Here is a 27186-nt window from a genome sequence, read left to right as displayed (position 1 = left end):
GTTGTCTATATCATTGTACCTAACAATAGCAATACCGGTTAACAAAAATACTTCAGAAAGCTAAACTGGTAAAACAAAAGTACATCAAATAGTATCCAACAATTTTCAAAACTAGATAGCTATTTTACCAGTTTGATCATGCATGAGTTGCATTAGTAATATCACAACCATTAGCTTTGCATGCATATACAACTAAACAAAAACTACTCAATATCACATGAAAAATACACAGCCCATGACACACAGATTTTTCATGTGGAAACCCAAATGGGAAAAACCATGGTGGGGATGAATACCCACAAGCTTGTTTTTGAACTCTTTTGAAGTCCACTTTGTTAGAAGCCTAGTCCGGTTAAAGACTTTACAATAAGGTTCTATTAGGAACTAATACTGTTAGGGATCACTCGATTAAGGGATGGCTATAAACCCTGTTAAAGGTTGAAAACCCTATTAAAGGTTACCTCGCTATAGGATTTAAAGAACTCAATGAGCTTGAGTCACCTGGTTAGAGGATTTGCAACAAGCCTGTTAAATCTACTCGGTCAAGGGATTTTCCTTCTATTGAAATGGTTAGAAGACAACAGGTTAGACTCCTATCTGATAACACCACTACTTTGCTAAAGCAGATCCTTTTCAGTTTCTCTCTTCTGCAATCACACTCTACAAACTCCTCACTTTGGTTTGGCAAGTATCAAGTCTTCAACACATAGACATAAACACAACTTTTTCCAACACAAACAATAACAAACATCATTGAGCTTATAGACAACAATTAGGTCAGTAGCATAAACCCTACATATTTATGTTTTCAGTTACAAGCGGTCTGATCCTAATCATTAAAATGCATTGCATAGAATAGAACAATCTGAGAAAGATCTCAAGTTGTTCTGCATTGTCCAATCTTCACTACACCTGGAAGTCAGTAACCCATCACACATTCTTCACACACCGCTAAGAGAAACGCACATTCCCGAGGTAGACATTTAATGCATTCGCTCTTCATGCGCAAGATCCTCAAAGAGATTCTTCACATGCAAAAGCTAATGTGGCATCTCGATCTCATCCTTATCTCCTAACTAACTCATCACACAATGTCATCGACTGTACCACACAAGTCAAATCACCAAACCGAAAACCCCCGAGCTGAATTAAGACTACAAACCGGTAGTCAAACTATAAACCCCAAACTGTGAAACCAGACACTAGTTCACTCCATCCCGGTTGACTATAGCCACTTCCAGCCTTCACACCAGTTTATACCGGTTCACCTACTTGAGTACCATATACCTATTCACTTATTGACATCAATGACAACATACATTATCACCACTTCATCATATGCCAACAATCTCCCCCTTTGGCATTGATGGCAATACTCAGTGAATCATTGCTCAGTAAAATATATACACCAATTGACACTATACTTGTGCAACATAAAATATCACCATCACCTGGATTGATCAGTGTATACATGCTCAACATCTTCTCCCCAAACAATATATCTTCTCCCCCTTTGACAACAATGCCAAAGTGGAGGCATAATCTTCCAAGATCCACTATGTTTCTCCCCCTATGGAGTAGCATCCTTCAACACATCAATCCTGTAAGATCTGACACGGTAGTACCTGACTGATGTGGAGAACACAACTTTAGTTTACTTTATGAAGGGGAAGAACCCCTAATTCACCTCTTAAATAGGTAAATGTAGTCTTTTGTAAGGGCTTAGTGAATATGTCTGCTAGTTGCTCCTTACTGGAAACATGTTCTAATACAACCTCTTTATTTTGAACCTTTTCTCTCAAGAAATGATACTTGAGCACAATATGCTTGGTCCTAGCATGCAATACCAGATTTTTTGAAATATTGATTGCACTAGTATTATCACAGAAAATACTCACCGGTTCAGATATAGTCACTTTGAAGCCATCCAGTACATGCTTCATCCAAATTGCCTGAGTGTAGTTCATAAATGCTGCCACGTACTCCACTTCAACTGTAGACTGGGAAATACAACTCTGCTTCTTACTTATCCATGATCCGAGTCTTCCACTGAGGAAGAATGCTCGACCAGTTGTAGTCTTCCAGTTGTCCACATTACCTACCCAATCTGCATCGGTAAACACTTTGAGATCAAAGTTGTCATTATATGGATACCATAATCCATAATCAAATGTTCCCTTTAGATACCTAAGAATCCTCTTTATCACTACCAAGTGGGATTCTCTTGAACTCTTCTAAAAATGGGCCACTATGCCAACTACATGAACAATATCTGGTCTGTTGTGCACCACATGGTGCAGCTTACTGATCATTGACTAGTACTCTTCATTCGCCATCGTCGAATCATCCTCCTTAGTCAGTTTGCAGCCAGTCACCATTGGTGTTCCAACCGGTTTACTCTCCTCCATGCCAAAGGTCTTCAATACCTCTTTGATATACTTGGACTGGGTAATGAAGATACCCTCCTTCATCTGCTGAATCTGTAGACTAATAAAGAACTTTATCTCTCCAATCAGAGACATCTCAAACTCTTTCTTCATTTCATCTTTAAATGCATGACGCATTTCATCATCTCCTCTAAAGATTATGGCATCTACAAATACTTCATAGATTGGTATCTGATCACCTTCAAATTTTGGGTAGATATTGTTGTCCTCACTTGTTCTCTAAAATCCTATCTTCACAAGATGAGAGTGTAACCATTCATACCATGCCCTTGGTGCTTGTTTCAATCCATACAGGGCCTTGTGTAATCTACACACCATGTTACTATCCTCTAACAAAGCAAACCCATCTGGTTTCTCAATATACACTTCTTCTAGGATTCCATTCAAGAATGTAGATTTCACATCCATCTAGTATACCTTGAATCCTTTGAATCTTGTAAATGCAAGTAGCATTTGGACACCTTCCAGTCTAGCCATTGGGGCAAAGGTTTCTCCATATTCTTCTCCTTCCTCTTGAGCATATCCTTTGCATACAAGTCTTGCGTTGTTTCTTACCACTGTTCCTTCTTCATTCAGCTTATTCCTAAAGACCCATTTGGTACCTATGACATTCTTGTGTTCCGATCTAGCTACCAAGGACCATGTTGCATTCTTCTCTATCTAGTCCAGTTCCTCTTTGGTTTCCTTTATCCAGTCTTCATCGGTAAGTGCCTCTCTAGTGGTCTTAGGCTCAAATTCTAAAATAATGGAAGAATTTTCTTTCACCTTTCTCCTTGTGAGTATCTCTACATCTTTGTCTCCAATGATTTTCTTTGGATCATGATACAGTTTTACATACCTAGGAATGACCCTAACTGGTTCCACTTGCTTTTCCTTTTTTTCTTCCACTTCATCTTATTCTTCTCCTATTGCACCTTCTACCGATATAGAAACATTGAGGTCTTTGCAGTGTTTGTCACTTGTTTCTTTCTTAACCGGTTCCCAGAAGGCTAAACCCGGTTCATCTTCTTTTTGATTGTTTTTGGTTTCTTCAGATTCCTTAGGGGATTCATCAACCCTAACATTGATACTCTCAACAATTTTCTAAGTCCTATTGTTGTAACACTTGAGAGCTTTGCTTTTAGTAGAATATCCTAGAAATATTCCTTCATCACTCTTAGCATCAAACTTGCTTAGATGCTCACCTCTCTTGATATAGCACTTGTTGCCAAATACTTTGAAGTAACTTATATTAGGAGTTCTCCCATTCCAGTACTCATAGGGGATTTTGTCTTTACCTTTCTTGATGAGTACCCAATTCATAGTATAGACTGCAGTGCTTACCTCTTCTCTCCAAAATGTGTGAGCTACTTTTCCTTGGATCGGCATAGTTCTGGCCGCTTCCACTACAGTCCTATTATTCCTCTTTGTTATGTCGTTCTGTTGTGGTGTCCTTGGGGTAGACAACTGCCTCTTGATGCCATTCTCTTCACAATACTTGTTGAATTCATCAGAAGTGAATTCACCTCCCTGATCGGTTCTAAGGCATTTTATTCCTCTGTCACTCTCCTTCTCAACCAATTCTCTAAAGACTTTAAACTTTCCAAATGCCTCAGAGTTGTCTTTCAAGAATGTGACCCACATCATTCTTGAGTAGTCATCAGTAAGAATCATGAAATACCGATCCCCCTGAATACTTCTTGTTTTCATCAAACCACACAGATCGGTGTGCACTAGATCAAGTAAGTTATCTGTTGAAAAAGACTTACCTTTGAATGTTGAGGAAAACATTTTCCCAAGTTGACATTCTCTGCACAAAGAATTCTCCGGTTTGTTTAGCAAAGGCAATCTTCTTACTACCTTGATCTTACTGGCCTTTACTATATTATCAAAGTTTATATGACAGAGTTTCCTATGCCATATCCAACTATCTTCAAACTTCACCATCAGACACTAACTGATCTAGGCATTCAGCTGAAATAGGTTTCCTTTGGTCTGTTTACCGGTGGCAATAAGTTCACCATTCTTTCCAATTATTCTGTAGACTCCACCTTTGAACTCCAGAATAAGTCCTTTGTCGTTCAACTGAGCAACACTCAAAAGGTTGTTCTTAAGGCCTTCCACCTAGTAGACATCATCCACACTGCTCTTTCCATTCAATGAGATGGATCCTTTTCCTTTTACCATGTAGGGTGCATCATTGCCAAACTAGACAACACCTCCATCATATTCTTCCAGAGTTAGAAAATTTCTCCGGTCACCAATCATGTGGTGAGAACACTCACTATCAATGATCCATTCATTAGAGTTGTCAATGCGAGAGACAAGGGATTTCTGGTCAGACACCTCTTCCTTGACAGCTACGAACACTATGTCCTCACTCTCTTCATCCTCAGATTATTCATCGGTAACACCTTCATCCACTGCAACAAGACAATTTCTCCTACCTCCTCCTTTGTACTTTCTAAACCTTTCTGGTTTATCCTTATTGTCATTGTTAGGACAATTAACAGCTATATGTCCTATCTTATTGTAGGAAAAACACTTCAAAGGAAGCTTACCTTTGTATTTTCCGGTGCCTTTTGGAAGTCTCTTGGCAAGAAGAGCTTCAAAATCCATCAGAATCTCCTCATCATCCATATCTCTGCTTGGCCTGGATTCATAACTAGTGATAACCTATTTTCCTCTCATGGTAGGTGTGGAGGAAGCAGATGCTCTGAAGGCTGACTCAGTATTCTAAATGCTACCATCATAGCCATTCAATTCATATGCAGTTAATTTAGCAATAATAGACTCTAAGGATACCTTTGTTTTGTCGATAGACCTTAGCTCTTGGATAGCGGCAACCCTGATTGCATAGACCGGTAACAATGATCTCAGAACTTTACTGACAACTGTGGCATCATGAATTGTTCCACCATTGCTCTTGATATCTCCAACTACTGTCTTGATCCTTATGCCATATTTTTGAATGGTCTCACCTTCAACCATCCTCATGTCTTTAAATTTTCCTCTGAGGCTTTCTTCCTTAGCCTTCTTGACATGCCCATCACCGCCATAAATGGTTTCCAATGTGTCACAAACATCCTTAGGATTGTCCTTATCTTGTACATTAATGAACTCAATATCGGACAAGCTACTAATAAGGGCTTCCATGACTTGCCCATTTTCTTGAATCTCTCTTTTCTGATCACCAATCAGAGTGCCAGTAGGGATTACATAGGAATTCTCAACATAGCTCCAATGTTTAGCACCCAAAATCTTGATATAAATCTTCATTTTGTCCTTCCATATTTTTAAATTGTCCCTATTGAACTTAGGACCTTCCCTCTTCATCATTAAAGTAGGATTTTTTTCCTCAAGTGGTTAAGTTGATGTCACCAAGGACCTAGAGCAGCTCTGATACCAATTGATGAATAATGATGAACAGATAATACTCTAACTAGTACTGAGAGGGAGGGAGTGAATCAGTACAAACAAAAAGTTGCTTTAATAATTTGACACTCTCTGAACACAGATAACCAATTGTCTATATCATTGTACTTAACAATAGCAATATCGGTTAACAAGAATACTTTAGACAACTAAACTGGTAAAACAAAAGTACATCAAATAGTTTCCAACAATTTTCAAATCTAGATATCTATTTTACCAGTTTGATCATGCATGAGTTACATTAGTAATATCACAACCATTAGCTTTGCATGCATATACAACTGAACAAAAACTACTCAATCATCACATGAAAAATACATAGCCCATGACACACAGATTTTTCACATGGAAACCCAAATGGGAAAAACCATGGTGGGGATGAATACCCACAAGATTGTTTTTGAACTCTTTTGAAGTCTGCTCTGTTAGAAGCCTAGTTTGGTTAAAGACTTTACAATAAGGTTCTATTAGGAATCAATCCTGTTAGGGATCACCCGGTTAAGGGATGGCTATAAACCCTTTTAAAGGTTGAAAACCCTATTAAAGGTTACCTCGCTAGAGGATTTAAAGAACTCAATGGGCTTGAGTCACTTAGTTAGAGGATTTGCAACAAGCCTGTTAAAGCTACCCTGTCAAGGGATTTTCTTTCTGTTGAAATGGTTAGAAGACAACACATAAGACTTCAATCTGATAACAACACTACTTTGCTAAGGTAGATCCTTTTCAGTTTCTCTCTTCTGCAATCACACTTTACAGACTCCTCACTCTAGTTTGATAAGTATCAAGTCTTCAACACATAGACATAAACACAACTTTTTCCAACACAAACAATAACAAACATCATCGACCTTATAGACAACAATTAGGTTGGTAGCATAAACCCTAAACCCTACACATTTAGGTTTTCAGTTACAAACAGTCTGATCCTGACCGTTAAAATGCATTGCATAGAATAGAACAATCTAAGAAAGATCTCAAGTCATTCTACATCCTCTAATCTTCACCGCACTTGGAAGTTAGTAACCCATCAACATTCTTCACACACCGCTAAGAGAAACGCACATTCCTGAGGTAGACATTTAATGAATTCTCTCTTCACGCGCAAGATCCTCAAAGAGATTCTTCACATGCACAAGTTAACGTGGCATCTCGATGTCATCCTTATATCCTAACTAACTCATCATAGAATTTCATCAGTTGCATCGAACAAGTCAAATCGCCAAACCGGAAACCCTCGAGCTAAACTGAGACTACAAACCGGTAGTCAAACTGTGAACCCCGACACCGGTTCACTCCATCCCTGTTGACTGTAGCCACTTCCAGTCTTCACATCAGTTTATACCAGTTCACCTGCTTGAGTACCATATACCTGTTCACATATTGACATCAATGACAACATACATTATCACTGCTTCATCATATGCCAACAATAACTTTTTTTTTAGTTGCATGCTAGTTTTTTAGTTGCATATTAGATTTATTTTATTGCATGTCATTTTTTTTAAAGTTGCATGTTAGCTTTTTTTAGCATTTTTGCATGTCATCTTCCTTAGCTTTTTTTGCATGTTAGCTTTTTTTAGGTTTTTTGTTGCATGTTAGCTTTTTGAGTTGCATGCCATTTTTTTTTTAAATTGCATGTCAACTTTTTAAGTTTCATGTCATTTATTTTAAGTTGTATGTTATCTTTTTTATCTTTTTTGTTGCATGTTGGCCTTTTTAGTCATGTGTCATCTGTTTTTAGATTGCATGTTATCTTTTTTACCTTTTTTGCATGTCAGCTTTTTTATCTTTTTTTTTGGCATGTTAGCTTTTTAGTTGCATGTAGCTTTTTTTATTGCATGTTGCTTTTTTTTGCATATTTCTTTTTCTACTAAATCTTAAAGGTTTTATGTGTTACTAATAATTTTGCTCAACACCTTGGCATTCATTGGGAGAAGACATACTTTGAAACTAGTGACTCATTTGATGCAGGATGCATGTCAAAGACTTGAAATTTGAAACAAGAGTGTCTTCTTTGTCATAGTTAGCAAACATTTAGATTTGGGCATTAAAAAGAACCATTTTATTTCATTGTGTTTTCTTTACTTAGTCACACTTGTGCATGTGAGCGGTCCCATGGTTTTGACACACACTATCCTCTCCCATTTTTTTGATGCACGAGAAAAGTGTCAAAGCGACACTCAATTTATTTATTTTATTAGTTAGAGGGCTTGTCCCCTTGAGAGCCCATAAGGCCAATGAGGGAGAACAACCCAGAGTGGTAATGGGCTAAGGCCAAGTCACCTTTCAACCACCATATAAAATATGTGGGATGAAAGTCTCCACGATGGGTGTTAATTTCCTAACTACACCGACCTCCCCATTCCCTGTGTTCTATAGGAAGGAGGCCTCCCAAGGGAGAGAGAATACATAGATGCCTAAAAGGGAGTCCTGAACTAAAAACTCATTGTTGTAGTTTTCCAAAAACATTCTATTTGTTGACTCAGGCATTGTGATACGCGCATACCCAAGATACCCCTCAATTGCCCCTCAATTCGAGATAGTAAATTTCTTGGGAAGTGATGACCCAAAAATTAGAAGCTTGGTATGCCCGTAGAAGTGAGTTTTGTGGAGGGGAGCCAGTGCTACCAAGCTTCTAACTATCCAGTTGAATGTGGTATTTTATTTTGAGGGGATTCAACAAGTATTGTCCTGGCCAGCCTTAGGATTGTGCTTGAATGTGCTTTTACTTCATTGCAAAATAAAACAAATATTTTGTCTATCATGTTTTCTGAGTGTATGAAAAAATAAACAAGAACATTTCACAATCAACACTACACTTTAAATTGAAACATTTTGCAAAAACCTTGGTCTAAACTTTCAAGTATCCATCCACATTGTAAAAACGGAAACATTGAAAAACAACATTGAACCTTTGTTCTCAAAACAATCATTTCAAATCTCTTAAGACATCAATTTTGGAGTTCTAATATTTTAGGTTCTTGTATAGTCGCATCATATCCCTTTAGATCATATCCCATACATTTTCATATACATCCTCGTCTCCCTTTAGGACGTTATCTCACCTCTTCCATACTTCAATAAAAAATTCTAAAAAACCCATAAACATTGTTTGCACTTAAGATTTCTCATCTTAGGTCTGACATCCAATTTTGATCATCAATCACCCTTATCACTTGATATGTATCCTCCTTGAGTTAGGGAACCTATCAGTGTCTTTGAGTTGTTATTTCACTTGGAGTTCATCATCTCCTATCATAGCATGCCTTCTTTTTTATCACTTATCCTTGTGTCTATCCATCACAACACAAGTCAAACCTCACATTGCAAATATTTTCAGACCTAGAGTATCCTTAGTCCTTGCATCAAACATCATTCATCCTCATATCACATTTAGGATTTAGTTTCACATCACTTTCCTATCATATAGAACACATTTTTGCATCAATCCTTTAGTACATTCTTATCTCATTCATTTCACATAGATTGAATCTTTGCATTGATCCTTAGTTACATCTGAATCTCGCTCGTGTCATATAGTTTCCTCTTTTCACTTTAGGGTTTGCATTCCATCTTGACTCTCATACATTGTCCTAGGTCAAAGATCAGAACTATCACATATTCCCATGGCTACCTTGGCTCAACAAATTCAAGATCTCAAGAGAGAACTATATGACATTGAAGTCCAACAAAATGAATCAGTGACTCCTTTTGAGAGACAAATTCATGATATCAAGAGTGACAAACTTCAAGGAATGATAAATCAACTATATAAGGTGGAACAAAAAATAATTGAAAATCAAAATCCAAACCTCAAGAAAGATCACATGACTCCTTCACCAAGAAAGCAAGATATTTCTTCAAATTATCCCTCATAAAAACATTTTACACCTTTGGGACAATCTATTGAGTCATCTTTGAAAGAGCTTCTTAAGCACAATCTTATCACATTGCCTAACATAACCCCACGAGGATATAAAGTTTTGAGTAACTATTGTGCATATCATAGACAAAATGAACATAAGACTTCATATTGCACTAGAATTAAAAAATAAGATTCAAGATCCACTTGATAATGGTGTCATAAAAATTAAATATATTAATGACTCAACTAAAGAGAAACAAGTAACTACTTCTAAGCATGATCAAAATTATGAACCTATGTTTAGCAAGGCTCCACATGTGGCATCCATCTCTTCCACCAAGCCTTCATCTCCCAAAGCTTCTCAATGAAAATCAATACCATGTCCCTCAAATAATGAAACTAATGATTACATTTTTCATGTTTACCTTCAAGGGCTATCTCCTATGGAAATCCAAGCTAATCCCAATCTTGATACAAGTTCCTCTCAGGATTTAAAAATCCCACATCTTATGCCATCATGCACTCCAATTTCAAACATACCCACTCTAGAGAGTCTCATCCAAAATGCTTCCCCTTCATGCAAAAACATGAACACCTTCCAAGAATCCCCCACGCATATCGAAAATACTACCCCTTCCTTAGAAGTGACTCCATGTCAAGAGGATAATCCGAAGAATGAATATACAAGTCCTATCAAAAATCAAGATCAAGACACCAGAACTCTCCAATCCCATCCAATGGTTGAAAAATATCCTACCTCCCTATAATTTCATGATGATCCCATTATACCTTTCCATTTCTTCCATGATATTCCCCTTCCATCTCAAGAGAAAAGCATCCTTCCAAATCCACTTCCTAAGCAAGATCATAATGCCTCTTCCACCTTTTCAAATGATCCTATTCAAAATGAAGAGTCAAACACCCTTCACACTCTATCCAATGGTCCTCTTCCATGTCAGATCAAAGTATCCCTTCATATCCTTGTCATAATCCTCCATATTCACCTCAAGGATCCATCATGCCTACAAATCCCTCTCATGATCCTATCATTCCCTACATTCCACCTCCACCTCAAAATGGACTGGCCTCTTGCATCAAAACTAAGAAGAATCCATTTGCTAAAAAGATCTTCTGAAGCATGCATTATCGAAGAAAAATGTTAGACATCCATGAACAAGGTATATTAGAATCCCTTGATATAAAAGAAAATCTTAATTATAATGGCTACATTTCTCACTCTCAAGATGTTGGTATCCCTCATAAATCCTACATTTCTCTAGTTAAATCCAAATACACACCTTCTAGATCCTCCAAATCAATTTTGGGTCCCTATATATCTAAACCAAATCCCTCAACCCTTCCATCCATCTTGGGTCCTTATAGCCCTCCATCTCCTATCCATGTTACTCCTAGCTTTCAATCCACTAACCTTACCATGAGTCAAGATCATCAAAGACACACATCCTTACGAACATTCCAGCCACCTAACCACATGAATTCTTCATATCATTCATATCCATCCATGAATCCTAATGCCATTAGAAGAAACTTGGATGCCAAACATAAAACTCCAATATTCAAAAATCCATATGAATCAAAGGATCAACATGTCCTATCTAATTGACATGCAAAAAAAAAAAAAAATGATCCAAAAAGAAAAAGAAATGTCCAAAAGGTCACAAAAGCCCACAAAGAAAAAAGAAAATTTAAAATTTGTGTGGTTTCCTAAGTCTTACATCAAGGCAATGAGTTCTAAAGTATCACAAAAAAATGAAAAATCAAGAACCATGTGGATTCCCAAGTCTCTCGTACCAGACTTGCACACTAAAGAAAAATCAAAATTGGAATTCAAGTTTGTTACCCCAACTTCTCTCGCATCCACTATCCTAAAACCTTTATCACCTCCTTCATCCCTTTAGGCTCCTTGTGCCCTAAAATCCATATCAACCTATCCTTCAAACTCATAAACTCCAAAATCAACTATTCCTCCCTCATTCCATCACCCTTCAATGTTTGTGCCAACATTGACCTTTCCAATATTTTGATCCACTCCTACACAAATCTTCCAACATCCCATCTATTATCTAGCACCTATGTTCTATCCTTGCATCCCACTTATCCAATCCTGTTCAAAAATCCTTACCCTAGTTCCATCCAATCATCCATTTCATCTCCATTTACCATTACCCTGTCAACGTCTTTGAGCATACCTTCATAGTCATGGTCTATTACAACACATATTTCAAGGGTACCATCCAAAGAAGAGAGATGCTTGAGTCCTTCTTACATCTCCTATCATGCATCCATTATCTTCCAAAAGAGAAAATAAAAGAAATGAAAAAGAGAAAAAGAGAAAAAGAAAAGAAAAAAGTGAAAAATAAAAAAATAAAAAAATAAAGAGAAATCATTCGTTGATCGGTGAAAACTTGGCAAACAGGCACCTTAAGCAAGTACCATGATGAAAACCTGAAAAATAGGCATCATGTGTAATCCATTATTTCTTACACTATTCACCGGGGGCAAGTTCTATCCATGTTATCTTATCTACCACAACCATCAATTATCCTTATGCCTCCATTATCCTTCATCCTCCACTATCCCTTATTCACCCTAATGGTATGATGAATCAATAAGGATCCAGACAACTGCTAAGAGGGGGGGTGAATCATTAGATGGAAAACTGACTAAACTTTCACCAAACTCAATAACAATCTCACAAGTCAATCTCAAAACTAACTGGTTCAAACACTAAACTACAAATTGCAATATCACTGTTAAGTATACTGGTTAACTGTCATAACAAAATAAAAGTATAACAGCTCTGAAACTCTCAAAACCTTTTAACAAAAACATTTAAATACTTTACTAACAATAGTAAAAGCACATTTCAGATTACTGTCGGTCATCTTATCATATCTAAGTGGATTTAGCAGTTAAAAAAATTAACCATAGCAAACATAACCACAAAAACCATTCACCACTTGACACAATGATTTTGACATGGAAACCCAAATGGTAAGAACCATGGTGGGGATGAATACCTACAAGTATTCTGAACTCTTCTGAAGTTTGCCCTGTTAGGAGCCAAGCCTGTTAAAGCTTTACAAAAAGTCTTGTTAGGAACAGATCCTGTTAGGGACCACTCAGTTAAGGGATTGAATATAATGCCCTATTAGAAGCAATACCTTGCTAGAAGTAACCTTGGTATATGATTTGAAATCCAAGCTAATGGATCACCTAGTTAGAGGATTTAGATAGCACTAAGCTTGTTAGAGCTTACTCGGTTAAGGGTTTTGACTATTGTAATTGTTAGAGAACAATAGGGGTTTGTTGATTTGGTGAATAAAGATACTCTTCTTGATCAAATCATTTTCATGATTCTATCTACCTTCACATATTGCAAATACACCTTCTGGTTCGGGAACCAATCACACTTACACTTAACCAAAATTGCCAACACTACAACAAAACAACTCATCGACCTTATAAGAAAAACAATAGGTTGGTAACACATCACAAACTTAAGATCTCATAGAGATTACAAATAAATCAGTTCAAGTATGACTGTTGGATTACATAGCAATCATTGCACATTATTCAAGACAACCTCGATTGCTCCTTGATCACCGCTTCATCGATTCTTGTAACTCATCACACAGTTTCCACTTCATGCAATGTACTCTCTCATTCCCAAGATAAAACCGTTATCTCTATGCACCAATAACCATTTGAAGCTCTCCACATACAACATGCATATGTGGAAAAATCATTATCGTTCATCATTTGATCACAAACCATTACAACTGATTCACCAAGCTCCATCAGTTAGGGTTTAGCACACCAATAGGTAGGGTTACTGATTGATCTCACTGCTTCTCAAGTAATACCGGTTTCCTTCACTAGCTCACCTACCGATTGGAAAACAACATCATAACAACAACATTACTGGTTATAATTGACATCAATGATAACACAATAGTTGATCAATCCAATCTTCATGCAAATGCCAACAATCTCCCCCTTTGGCATTGATGGCAATACAAATATCAATACCCTTGATTGTGATGATTGAGAGTAATGTACATATACAGGTATAGGAAATCTTTGTTTACATTTTACCATGTACTCTCCTTCAACTGAGTATCCATGTCTTCAGTTGGTAATTGGCTATAGATCTTTCCTCTATCAATCATATAATTCTTCTCCCCATAATCATATAGTTCTTCTCCCCCTTTGACAATAATGCCAAAGTGAAAGTAAAACATGAAATGTTATACTTCACTGTTATGCATCAACAATCTGTAACTTGATGCTCCCCCTGTGGAATAACTCTACTCTACACCAATTGTGCTTCAAGATTCTTCAATTAGCTTCAGGACTGATGTATTCCATATCTGCTCAATTGACCTCATGTAGGGGCACAACCCCTATCTGACCTCTAAGATACTCAAAAGTAGTCTTAGGAAGAGGTTTAGTAAAGATATCTGGTAGCTTCTCCTTAGTATATATATGCTCCAGTAACACATCTTTACTCTGCACTTTCTCCCTCAAGAAATCATATTTCATCTCAATATGCTTGGTTCTAGAATGCAACATTGAGTTCTTTAAAATATTTATTGCACCGGTGTTGTCACATAAAATATTTACTGGTTCTGTAATCTTCAGCTTGAATCCTTCCAGAATGTGTTTCATCCATATTGCCTGGGTACAATTCATATATGCTACAACATATTCAGCTTCTGCAGTGGACTGTGTTGTACAGCTCTTCTTCTTGTTGCTCCAAGATACATGTCTTCCTCCAAGAAAGAATGCACCACTGGTTGTGCTCTTCCTATCATCAACATTACCTTTCCAGTCTGCATCTGTATAAACCTTCAAATCAAAGTTACCTTCATATGGATTCCATAATTCATAGTCAATAGTACCTTTCAAATATCTGAATATCATTTTAGTTTCTATAAAGTGTGTCTCCTTTGGATTCTTCTAAAATCTGGCAACTAAACCAACTGCATGAGCAATATCTGGTATATTGTGAACTATTAGGGTTCCCACAGATACTGAGAAGGGGGGGTGAATCAGTATCTGACCGGTAATGTAATTTTCTTAAAACTGAATATGCAGAATACAAAGTAACAGTATACCGGTATGCAAGAATTAATGCAAATAACAGAATCAAAAGCATCCACATGAAAAGAACACCACAAGATGTTTAATGAGGAAACCTGGAGTGGGAAAAAACTCGCTGGGATTTGTGACACACAATATTCACTTACTGGCCAATAAGAGAATATTACTTACAATAGGGGTCTACACATGCAGGAAGGCCAACTGCCTAGAGCTCACTACTCAATAAGAAGTCACACTGACTTACAATGAGGATTTACACAAATCCAATATTCTGTACTGCTTTACAATAGCATCTTCAATGCCAGATTCAGTACCGGTTCTTGCTCTATTCTTTACATATACCCTTGACCTACAATTCGCACATTAGGTCTACCTTGTAATTTATTTATTGCATTCTATCCATATCCTACAAATATCTACAATGATCTCTTTTATATACAAGAGTCATTTTACAATTTGCCAAGTCGGCTTACAATGATAAACAAAATATTACATATCAAAAATCTTGTCGGCGTTTGTGCCGGTATACATATTTCCTTCTATGCCGGTGTACATCTTCTGTGCCAGTGCCGCTGTAGATTGATCTTCTGATGCCAATGCATTATCTTGCCTGTGTTATACTTTGCCAGTATAATGTCTTTCCGGTGCCATAGGATTGCAAGGTTGCTTGTATAATGCTTTGCCGGTATAATGTCTTGCCGGTGCCATAGGATTGCAAGGTTGCCTGTATAATGCTTTGTCGGTATAATGTCTTGCCGGTGCCATAGGATTGCAAGGTTGCCATCAATGACAAAACCTTCAATCACACACAATGTCTCATTGGAGTGTCCATATGCCAACAATCTCCCCCTTTGGTATTGATGGCAACACTCATGAGAAATTTCAAAAAGATATCCAAAAATGTGTATATTATCAAAAATGTGAGAGCTCCCCTTGAGCATGTGATCCCTGTGTTTTGAATTTTCTCATCTACTACTCCCCCTTTGGCATCAACGACAATGGTTAGTAGATTTTATAGTTGTACCAATTTATAACCTCAACCTTGTAGTTGGATAGTTATTATCTGAAGAATGTCTCCCAAAATTAAGTTTATACCATCCATAAACTTCTTACTCTCCTTTATTGCTATCTTAGTTCTGTATACTGTACCGGTGAGATGTTGCAAGTGCTCTGCTGGTGTCTTGCTACCTTGTGTTAGTGCCTCTAAGATTTCCTTACGCAGAGATGCTAAATAGTCCAATCTTGGACTTAGTTTAGATCTCAAAAATTTTGCCTTGTTTATTATTTTCTCTTTTTCTCTTTCTAATTTGAGCAGTTCTTCCTCAAAATTTGTTATCTTTTCCTCAAAAACTGATAGTGTATCGGGTGAGTTAACAAAATTATCAACCAGTTTATTGATCTCTTCCTATACCTTGCTCATCTTTTTGTCTACATCTGTGGTCAAAAAGTTTATCTTACAGGTGTCTTTGTACAGAGTTTTGTACTCTTTCAACAAATTGCACAGTTCCGGTAGAAGTGTGTCAAATTCCCTGTTACACTTCTTTATTCCTTCCTCAAAGAATTTTTGTTTCTCTTTTTCTATACTTTCCTTTATAGTTTCTACCTTTGTTTGCTCAAAATTTCCAGAAATATATTTACAAAGTGTATCCAACTGTCCTAAAGAATCTTTGTTGGCTATATTACAATTGGGAGCTATTAATTTCAAAACTGGAATTGAATCATCTATCACTTTATAGGCTTGTGAGCTATAATCAGTTATTTTCTTGATAGATTCGAGCAATACCTCTATTACATTTGATGGTGACCCAATAAACTAAGTGCCGGTGGAGGGGACCATGCTGGTATTGACCTTTGGTAGGTCTGTTTGTGTCTCCATCTCTTTAAGCATAGTTTTACCTGCATCATTTCTTACTAGTGGAGTCTATTCTGGTGGTTGCTTTGTTTGTGTTCTAGAATCCATCTTTTTCTCTGAATCTGCTGCCAGTTGCTCTTTGTTTCCTGTTGCCAGTTGCTCTTTGTTATCAGATTTATCTGTGGTATCCTTATCTAACACTATGTTGATTTTTTTAGTATCAAAATTCACAGTATATAGGACTTCAAGATTAGGATTATTATCCTCTATGTCCATGCTCTCAGTTGCCGGTTGATCTTCTGCAGTTGTTTTTACCGGTGGAGTATTTAAAGGAGGTGGGGTTAAGTTGTCTCTAATATTGATACCTGGCGGTCCACCAACTTTACCTTTCCCTTTGTCCTTTTGATATACCAGAATGGGCTTGGGATTCGTATATTCTTCTTATTTTTCTTTTTCAACCAAGAATCTATCCCAACCATCTTCTGTTTCAGTTGAAACTTTAGTAACTCTACCTGCCATTAATGATATTTGCCAGTGTGCAGTGGAAAAGACTGTCCAGTTGGCCTGAGCTATACATAATGTAGTTTCCTATCATTGATTTGTACTCCTTTTCATCAACAGATGCAGCATCATCCTCCTTAGACAGTTTACAACCTGTAACCATTGGTGTCCCAACTAGTTTACAGTCACTCATTCCAAATATCTTCAATACCTCTTTCACATACTTAGACTATGTGATAAAAATACCACTCTTCATCTATTGAATTTGAAAACCTATGAAGAATTTTATATCTCCTACTAGAGACATTTCAAATTCACTTTTCATCTCATTTTCAAAGTCATCACTCATGTCATCATTGCCTCCAAATATGATATCATCTATAAACACTTCACTAACCAGTATCTTATCGACTTCATATTTGAGATATATATTGTTGTCTTCATTGGTTCTCTGAAAACCTATCTTCATTAAGTGTGAATGTAGTCTTTCATACCATGCTCTTGGTGCTTGCTTCAAACCATATAGTGCCTTGTGCAGTTTACACACCATATCTTTTGCATCAATCAAAGCATAACCATCTGGCTGCTCAATGTATACTTCTTCTTCCAGTATTCCATTTAGAAATGATGACTTCACATCCATCTGATATACTTTGAATCCCTTATATGCTGCAAAATTCAAATGCAAGTAGAGTCCTAACACCTTCCAATCTAGCAACTGGTGCAAATGTCTCACCATAGTCTTCTCCTTATTCCTATGCATAACCTTTGCATACCAATCTAGCTTTATTCCTGACTACTACTCTATCTTCATTCAGTGTATTCTTGAATACCCATTTAGTGCCTATCACATTTTTATTTACTGGGCTAGGTACTAGGGTCCATGTATTGTTTTCTCAATCTGGTCAAGCTCTTCTTCCATAGCTTTAATCCATTGATCATCCCCAAATGCTTCCTTAGCAATTATAGGCTCAATAGTGGAGATCATGCAAGAATTGTCTCTAATTATTCTTTGGGTTAATACTCCAGCATCTTTATCTCCAATAATGTGGTCAGGATTATGATTGAGTCTCACATACCTTGGAATAACATGATGATTATCTTCAGCTTCTTCTTCCTCACTATCATCATCTTCTTTTGTAAAATCTATCTATTCTGATTGAACTGGTACTACAACATTCACTTCACCAGCTTTTGGCTTCACCGGTTCTGGTTCCAAAATCAAAATGTAAGTTTCATCTTCTGTTTTCTCCTCACTAGTTTCTCCTAAAACTTCAAGATACTCATCCACTCAGACATCAAAACTCTCAATGATTCTCTTTGTCCGGTTGTTGTAACATTTGTAGGTTTTAATTTTGGTGGAGTAACCAAGAAATATGCCTGTAGCGTTAGGAAATAGGAAATCATCACAAACAAAGATAAACGTAATAGCTCAATCACAAATGCATTCATTGCAATGAATCTATCCTAAGACACACTCAATAGAGACATGAAACAAAATCATTCAAAAGCAAAGATTATGCAAACCATAGGCACGATTTGAATGCTCCTTCATGCGGCTCCATTGTTCTTCTTTCCTCTTCAAATGGTTTGGTTGTGGATCTCACCTACAAGTGCACACACACAATTGAAAGCAAGTAGACGAGATTTTTGATCAAGAGTACTAGAAGCGTAAATTCGATAGTCTGATTAAGGATTATTAATTAAGGATCAAGGGGTTTGATTGAAGAAATTCATCCAATTTATAGAAGAATTGGAGAGATGACAAGATTAGCATGATTCAATTCAAATGGAAATTGCAAATCAATTATGTCAATTATGACAAATTATGACAAATTATGCACCTTCTATGCAAAATTTGTTGATAGATAATTTATGACAAATTATGACAACTTCTATGTCAAAATTGATTGATTGTCAATTATGACAAATTTATGACAAATTGACATGTCATTTCCATGAATTTAGGAGAGAAATAGGAGGAATAGGAAATTAGGAATTAGAAAATTAAGAAATTAGGAAATTGATGGAAATTAGGAATTTGAAATTAGGTAAATTAATTAATAATCTTTCATTTATTAATTAATTCACAAAGAGGAATAATTAGCCAATTAAATGAAGATTTAATTGTAATGAGAAGACTTAGGATAAATAAGTAATTTATTAATCCTAAAGGAAGAAAATGATAAGCAAGGTTAAATGACTAAATCACAAAACCCTAGAAGATGAATTAGGAATGTGAGGATGACAATTAGGTCTTGATTGAAGATAATTAATGTCGATCATGATTTTGATTTTGGATTGATAAATGACCAATGTGGTAAATGATTTGATAAATGCACCAATTGACGAGGAGCAATGACAAATTGATCCAAATTGACATAATTGAGACAGACAATGATTGATAACAAATCGATTGCAAAATGACAAGATCGAACAAGATGACAAAGATTGATGACAAAATAGATTGCAAGATGACAAGACCATGATCGATGACAAATCGATCGCAAAATGACAAGATCGAACATGACAATGACCGATGACAAATCGATCGCAAAATGACAAGATTCAAAATGATAAAGATTGATGACAAATCGATAAGAGGACAAAACCCTAATTAGGATTGACGATGTCCAAAATGATAAGATTGATGATAAGATTAATAAGAGGACAAAACCCTAATTAGGATTGACAATGTCCAGAATGATAACAAATTAGCACGCACATTGATGCAATAGGATAAGATCGATTAAAATCATGACTGGATAGTGTTGTCGACAAGACCAAATTTGAAGGCGAGATGATAGAAGAATGACTCGATGCTCGCAAATGATAAAAACCAAGTGCGTGACATAGGAGAAATGTTAATGCAACGCAAAAACCTAAAATGAGGCAATGCGCAAATGTTAAAGTATGACCCTGCAAGCGTTGACCATTTTTAGGTGTCTACATTTTGCCCCTCTTTGAGACAATGCGATTTTAAGCGTTTTTTCAAAGAGCAGTAATGAAAATGCCCCTAGACAATAATAATGACATATGCATGCCCCCTCGAGGAATTGGCCAGAAACATGCAGAAAAGAGGCCAATTGATCGATAAAAAGGATAGGATCGAACGGACTGACAAGCGGATACCGGATGCATGAAGGACAAGCAATTGAAGATGCAAAAGACCATGACCAGCATAAGATGGAGAGGAGGCACGTCCATCTATGCACTGACAAAGATCTATAAATGAGACCAAGAGGATGAAATTTGCTCATTTGCACTAGACAAGGAGGAGAATTTGTTGCTCTGGACAAGGACACTTGCAGATAGATGGCAAACATTCCAATGGCAGATCACCTCAGGGAACACATACGCACATTCAGATGATCGGACGACGTAGGAGCAGTAGTATGGATCTCAAAAACCCATGTTTTCAATTTCATGAATTTTGATTGCTTGCGGGACATTGCGGGGCCCACAGGGAATGCAAAAAAGGACTTCTGTGCTTGTGTGGTGTCTTATGCGCTTGTGTAGGGTCTTCTGCGCTTGTGTAGGGTACACAGGCACAGGTTACATGACACAGGCGCAGGAGTCATCACACAGGCGCAGTTGTGCATTGGGAACTCTAGATTGGTCAAAAATGGCATGCAAATGATCCGAAAAGGGGGGATAAGGGTAGGATAGGTCAGAATAGATGAAAAACACCCTAATGTGGACATGAAAATGAGGAAATGCAACTCGTAGGAGCAAACCCTAATACTGACAAAATATGCCCCTATTGTGATGCAGAGTTGACAGTATCCATTGATCACAAGGGAGAACCGACCTGACTGCTTCATGTTATGACATAGACTTAGAAGCACGGACATAGATACATTAGCAGGACTTGGGATAGGAGGGACATCATCCTTGAGACATGGCAGGGATGAGGAGGATAGAGGGAGCACCCAGTGACAGAGGCACATGCTCCTTATGACAGACAGATGGACATTATGTAGTTTGACATTTTGTAGTCAGCCTGCGGGCCATACTTAGGACAGACAGTCAAATTTTGTACTCCGATATTATGTTGACATATGATATGATATGCATCGATATGATGGGATGCAAATGACTTATGTGATTTTCCCTATATGGATGACTTATGCACTGTTTATGTACCTTTGTGGAGTATGTATGGATGTATATATTTTTGCTTATGTGTTTTTTGATGCATTTATAATATGAAATGGATAAGATGCTTGATATGATGCGAATGTAATGCAAATGTACTAACCAAATGGATGCAGGATGCAGCATATGTGTACGGGGAAATCGGAGCACTAAACCGAACTGACGGAAGAAATGTTAGTAAGAAGAAAATGAGACAGGGGATAGTTAAAGATGAAGAAAACTTGCTTTCAATAATGCACTTTGTAGGTGAGAACCTTTATTTTTATGTAGCAAAATGGATGCGTAGCATCATGGCATTGAAGGCTAGAGTTGAAATGCAACCCTTTTTGCAAAAGATAGACACACCACAGACAAACAACAATCACAATCAAGAAAAGGACCATGATCCATCCCGGTCACTCTAAATCACTCAGTGACATCATCAAGCAACATAGGAACATGACCGAAGCCAAAGATAAATCAAGAAAAAGATAAGATGCACAAATTCCAACAAATCAAACAAATATCTAGATCTTCATTGTCAAAAGTTGAAAGTGCTGATAGGACGATCATGCTATCTGGTTTCAGGACATGTGGTACCCCGTCTAAGACAGGACACAGTCTGGTTTCGAGTATACCACACCCTGTATAAGACCCATGATATTAGTGACAAGGATAAATGATATTGATGGTAACGTTCGATTGATATGACAATTTTGATCAGTTTGAATGTTTGGTTTTGATTGAAAAAGTTCATCTGGTTAAAGCATGATTTCAATAAAGCACAATGTTTGATTGCGAGTTGTTGGATGTATACTCAGTGATCTGTCTTATGCACAAAAGGGATATATTTTTCGCAAAATGCTTGTTTTTGGATTTTAATGTTTTTGAAATGTTTTTGTGTTCATTTTTTCAGGACTTTATATGATTTTTAGGGATTTTCATTTTTTTTAGTTTTTAGATATTTTTTCAGGACATTATTCGATTTTTTTTTGAAGATTTTTTTTTCAGGACATTTTTAAATGTTTTTTGAGATTTGTTCAGAACGTTTTTTCAATTTTTAGGAGTATTTCAGGACATTTTTCAATTTTTTTTTGAGATTTTTTTTAGGACGTTTTTAAATGTTTATGATCTTTTTTTCAGGACATTTTTAAATTTTTTTTGTTTTTAGTTTTTAATGACTTTGCCCCCAGTGTCTAGCAAGGCAAGGAATATGACACGTGAATAAATAGGCTTGCTGAAATGATGGTGGATAGAGGGAAGACAAAGGCCTTTTATCGTGGAGACAATACGGATGCAATTTCCAAGGGCTATGGCGTGATGGGACAAGAGACTGGATATGACAATGTAAAGCAGGAACATGGCATGAGGGACATGTCAAGAGGTGTTTGAAACCATGTTTAAATTTTGCGTCCTTATGTCAGATCAAGATCAAGGAATGAAAAAGAGTGTATGGATAGTGATAAGATATGGATAGGATAAGCAAGACCAAGAATGGATAAGGGACATGGATTGAAGGTCGGGATTGGCTAAGGGACAGTGGCAGAAAGTTGCAATAAGCCAGGGAATATGGATGAAAGGTTGAAATAAGCAAATGGGCAAATGACCAAAAGCTATGATAGACTAAAAGCTGCAAACAAGATGCATGATGCTCATGATGATCCTCAGCCTTGTCAAGATCAAAGGTGGAAAGGGAAAATGGACATGAGGGATAATAGGATAATGGAGGGTAATGACAGGGGTTCGATAGGATAATGAAGGGCAATAGGATATGAAGGAGGAAACCTGCCCCCAAGTGTGGTGTGCAAGAAGTTCATAGATTATGCATGATGCCTGTTTGCCAGGTTTTCATTACGGTACTTGCCCAAGGCACCTGTTTGCCAGGTTTTCACTAGTGGATGAATTATTTTTGCTTTACTTTTTTTTTTCTTGTCTTTTTTTTTTTTTCACTTTTTTTTCACTTTTTTTTTTTTTCACTTTTTTTTCACTTTTTGATTTTTTGAGTTTTTCAATAGAAGATGGACACATGATAGGGGATGGAAGAAGGACTCAAGCATCTTTTTGTTTGGATATTAGCCTTAAAAAATTGGACCATGACCTTTAAAAGTATGCTCAAAGACGTTGGTAGGATAAGGACATGGAAAAAGAGATGAAACTAAGGCAAGGATTTATGCAAAGGATTGGACCGAAGGGATCGAAGGATGGAAAATATGAATTGGATAATAGGTAGGGTATTGGAATAATTGTGCTTGAGTGGATGGAAATTTTGGCAAGATTGACATTGGCACACACCTTGAGAGGTGATGAATTGATGGAGGAAAAACGGATCTTAGATTGTGAGATTTGGATGGAGGAAAGGCTATGGATTTTGGGACATAAGGGCCCAAAACGGATGAAGAAGGTGATGGAGGAATAGCAATTTTGGATGCCAAGTTGGATGTTTCTTTAGGCTTTTGTGCTTCAAGGAGCTTCTTAGGGATCCACATGGTTTTTGATTTTTCATGCTTTTGTGGTTCCTTGGAGTGCATTGCTTGCACAAGGGATTTAGGAACCCATATATATTTTGACTTTGCTTTATTTTGCTCAGTGGGCCTTTGTGGCCTATGGGATATTTCTTTTTCTTTATAGATCAAATTTTTATTTGTTTTGACATGTCGATTATATTGGACATGTTGATCCTTGAATACATGTGGATTTCTAGACTTATGACTTTTATACTTGGCATTCAAATTGCTTGGAGGGGGAAAGGAATGCATGGATGGATAGGAATGAAGTGGAGTTCTTTTGGATTGATGAAATTTACTCAAGGATGTGTGCCTTTGCTGACCTTGCATAAAGGATGAAGGGATATAAGGACCTAAAATGGATGGAAGCGATGATGGGGAAGGTGGACATTTGGATTTTGACTTTGAAGGGATACCAGTGTCTTGAGAGTGAGTTGTGTAGACATGACCCTTAACATTTTCTTTCACATGAAGGGATTCTTGCTCATGAAGGTCTACTCCTTTGCCTTTATGAATATCTTGACTTGTAGGATACTCTTTTCTTTGGGAAGAAGACGCGAGTCCATTATGAGGTGGACATGGTATGAGAGAAATAATGAGATCTTGAAGTGGATCGGATTGGACCAAAGTGGAAGAACCCAATATGCATGTCGAGGGTTCATGAACATCTTGCACTGACATGTTAGAATCACGAGGGGGATTAGGATCATGAGAGGGACTAGGATTTTGTAGTGGACATGGTTCAATGATAGGCTCTTCAAGAGATGGAATGGGAGAAATAATGGGATCATCAAAAGAAATGCGCTCTTGGAGTGTATATGGAGCATTAGGACAAGGAGATGGAGGAACAAAAGGATCTTGTGGAGGATCTGAAGGAATAATTTGATCTTGACAAGGAGGAATATCATTGGAATCCTCTTTAAAGGTGCTTTGCTCTTGACTTTCAATGGGATCATCATAAAGGATGGAAAGGATATCTTGATCTTTCTCAGGAAGTGAAATGTCAATGGGATTCGGAAGGACATTTTGTTCATGAAATGAAAGGGGATCATTTAGGATTGGATGAACTCGGATATCTTGATCTTGCTCAGGGAATGGAGTGTCAATAGGACTTTGGATAGGATGGACAAGAATAGGGGAATCATCATGAGTGTCTGGGGAAATGGGATCTTGTTCAACAATTGGATGGGATGATAAGGTTTTAGGATCTTGATCTTGATATGTTTTAGGACTCATTTCTTCATGCTCTAAATTATCCTCTTGACATGAGGTTGGACTTTTGATATGCATGGAGGATTCTGACAAGGGATCAATGCTTTGGCATGAAGGAAATGCACTTTGAACATTTGTGATGGATTTTGGCAAGGAATCAATGCTTGAACATAAGGAAGAGGGACTTTGAATGGGGTCCTCTAAAATAGGTAATGGATATAAAGTGCATGATGGCATTGGGTCTTGTATTTCTGAAACATGACAAGGATGTGCATCATGAATTGGATTATCATTGCAATCAATTATGGATAGCTCTTGGATAATTGCATCCTTGGGTGTATTGTTTGATGAGGACAATATGGAAGGTTCTTGTGAAACTTCTAGAGGTGTAGGGATAGATGCCACTGGAGAGTCAATTTGTTTGCGAGGGGATGAGGCATTGCTAGACATGGTTGTATTATCTTGATCTTCCTCAATAAACTCACTTGGTAATTTCCTTAAGAGCGTTGCAATAAAGCCACCTTTCTTTCAAGGTTTTGACATAGTTGTATTTGGAATTTGAACTTGTTTAGAAAGAATTTGGTTCTGATTTGATGTCATGTTTTGATGTTGAACTAAATGTTGATCAAATTGGTTTGACATGTTCAAAATTTGGCTTGGTGCATGTTGCAAGCTTTGTTTTTTAATTTTTGGTTGTAGTTGTTGACATTGATATTCCACCATTGGTTGAACCATTTGTGGACATTGTATAGTTGGTTGGACATATTGTTGAAATTGATGTTGTCTCTTTTCTTGAAATTGTTTCATCATCTCTATTTGGGAGAGGAGAGCTGGTATGTCTGATCGTTCAATAAGAGACCTTACATCAATTGGCTCAATCTTTAGATTCCGACCTGGAAATTTTTGAAACATTTTGGACATTTGCGATCTATTCTTCTCAATGTTTTTCACTCTTTGTTCCAATATCTCCTCTTCTTGAGCTAGTTTCTCCTCTAGTTTTTGTATTTGGAGACTTGTTTCATCATAAAAAGTTTGATCGATATTGCCTTGTTGTTGGGTTGGATATAATTGTGATTGCATTTTCGGTTGATATGTCAAACTTTGTTGCATCATTGGTGCTTGGAACCTTGTTTCAATAGACATGTCACTATGCAAATGCAATATTTTTGGAATTTTTCAAGGATAATGTATGATATGCAACTAAATGCAAACTAAATAGACGAAAATGCAATCTATGTTTTTGTTGTTTTTCAAGATTTTGACAAACTTTTGAATGCAATTCTAAGAAATGAGACCCTTAGGAAATTGAAATGATGTCTAGACCTTAAAGGACAAAAGGACCAAGTGACAAAAGGACAAAATGACAAAGTCTCCCCTATATGCTTGGATACTAAGCTAGGTTTGACCAAATGACATTGATGACAAAAAGACAAAAGATTTGATAAGGTCTAGACTTCTTAACAATGACTTAGGGTTTATCAAAGATTTGGATTACTCAAGTATGACAAGACCTAGTTTTTGAGACTATATGCAAAAGGACAATTACTATGCAAGTGACCCTAATATGATATGATAATGACCTAAGCTTAATGAAGAGACCTAGGGTATGCAAATATTAATGTATGACAATGATATGACTTTGATGCAAGAGGACATATGCAAATGGATGACTCTTATTGATATGCAAAGAAGTATGACTTAAGATGAAATTTAACCTTGATAGTTGACAATGACTTTGCAAAATGCAACCTAGGATGAACCTAAATGTAAGTGACATGAATGTTAAGACAAGATTTTGAACAATGTTTGACAACCATGTTTGAAAGTGTTTTGAATTTTGTTGGATGAAATTCTCTTATGTGTTTAACCTTGTTTTGAATCAATTTGCCTTGTTCTTGAAATGAGATGCAATTCAAATTTTGACAAGTAAAGAAGACAAGATATTTTAACATAGACTCAAGACAATCATGTTCATTCCCACATTTCTTATGGTAGGCAAGGACATTAGGTACTTGAGAGGTAGACTCATTATGGGATTCAAGGAGAATACATAGATGCTTGACCCCACGGGCTCCCCCTCCACGGCACTCACTTCTCAGGGCAGCCAAGCATCAGTCCCCATGGAAA

This window comes from Cryptomeria japonica, chromosome 11, assembly GCF_030272615.1.
Source record: "Cryptomeria japonica chromosome 11, Sugi_1.0, whole genome shotgun sequence".
Lineage (NCBI taxonomy): Eukaryota > Viridiplantae > Streptophyta > Pinopsida > Cupressales > Cupressaceae > Cryptomeria > Cryptomeria japonica.
Note: the sequence above shows the minus strand (reverse complement) of the source record.